Below are 1757 nucleotides of genomic sequence, written 5' to 3' on the forward strand. Positions count from 1 at the left end.
GTTGGGGGGGGGGAGAGGGAAGCCTCTGGGATTGGATAAAAAGTAAAATGATAGACACAAACTTCTTTTACTTTGGTGAGTACAGTCAACAACAGCATAACAATAACAGTGAAGGAATTTGTGGTGCCCACCCATCCTGGTGCCCTGGGCATTTGGTGGTGCCCTGAGGGATCTGGATAAACTAAAAGGAAGTTATCCTGCCATTTCAAAGATATGTAGATACAGAAAGACAATAGGCTCAGTTAAGGTAAAGACTGACCTTTGTCAGGGCAGATACTGGCCTGAGACGTGACTGTCCACCGTAACTGCTTTTAGTTGAAGTTTTAATTTCAGACCACCCTTTGTGGTTACTTTAGGTCTTTGAGTTTGCGAGACCACCATGCAGGCCTTCCCCAAGCTTGTCGGGTTAGCATGTGGCCCCTTTTTCGTCCACAATGCTGTTGAATGAAGACTGGGACAGATCATTTTTCTTGGGACTCAGGAGACAGAGATGAAAACTGCTTGGGCGGGTTAGAGACGGCCTGTGGGTCTGGTTTGCTCAGTCCACCTTGCATCCCCCGTGCGGACAGCGCTGCCCAGATTCAGGAGTGGGCACGTAGGGCAGCCGGGGTACTCCCATCCCTCTGCCTGAGTTTTCCTGGGCTGTTTTAAAGCTTCAGATGGAGGCACGAGGTCCGTTGTGTCTCTCATCCCAGCTGTACGGCTGTGAGCCTGGGGCTGCCCACAGCCAGGCCTCCTGCCGTGGGGAGGAACTCGTCTGAGAAAATGGGAAAGACGCTGAGGGGCCCGCAGAGGCTCAGTGCCTGGGCCAAGCTGCCGCCTGCCCTTCCGTGCTTTATCGCTTGAGCCACAACTCGCCCCTCCCCTCTCGGGCGATCTGGCTGGTTGCTTCTCTGCTGTTTGGGGCCCAGAGGGGCTCCCTGGTCCCCGGGGCTGCAGGAAAGAGGAAGCCTTAGAGCTGGTCCCTGCCTGCGGGGTGGGGTGAAGGGGGACGGGGTGGGAGGGCTTCCTGGCGAGAGAAACGGGTGAAGGGAGGCTCAGGGCTGCATCCCTGAAGGACCAGCAGTGGCACCTCCCCGGGGGGGTCAGTTCCTGGGCGTGGCGGCGGAGGTTGGGCCACACTGAGGGGGGAAGGGAGGAGGTTGTACTTAGTGTGGAAGGGCTGGGGCCAGCCTCCACCTTCTGACTTGCTTGCCTCTCTCTCCTGCTACCTGTGGTGCTGACTATTCTTCTTCTCTTTTTCTTTTTCTTTCTTTCTTTTTTTTAATATATTTTATTGACTTTTTACAGAGAGGAAGGGAGAGAGATAGAGAGTCAGAAATATCGATGAGAGAGAACCATTGATCAGTCGCCTCCTGCACATCCCCAACAGGGGATGTGCCCGCAACCCAGGTACATGCCCTTGACCGGAATCGAACCAGGGACCTTTCAGTCCGCAGGCCGACGCTCTATCCACAGAGCCAAACCGGTTTCGGCATTCTCTTTTTCTTTTTTAACCACAGGAAAATACTTTTAAATTGTAATGTATTTCAAAATACAAACATCTATGTACCCACTTACCAGCTTGAACAAATGTTAACATTATTCTACTTAAAATGGCTTCAGTTTTTGAATATATATATATATATATATCCCTGTGCATGAAATTCATGCGGGGGGTGGGGTGTGGGGAGTCCCTCAGCCCAGCCTGCACCCTCTCCAATCTGGGACATCCCTCTCACAATCCAGGACTGCTGGCTCCCAACTGCTCACCTACC

Source organism: Myotis davidii, unplaced genomic scaffold (assembly GCF_000327345.1).
Source record: "Myotis davidii unplaced genomic scaffold, ASM32734v1 scaffold842, whole genome shotgun sequence".
Taxonomy (NCBI): domain Eukaryota; kingdom Metazoa; phylum Chordata; class Mammalia; order Chiroptera; family Vespertilionidae; genus Myotis; species Myotis davidii.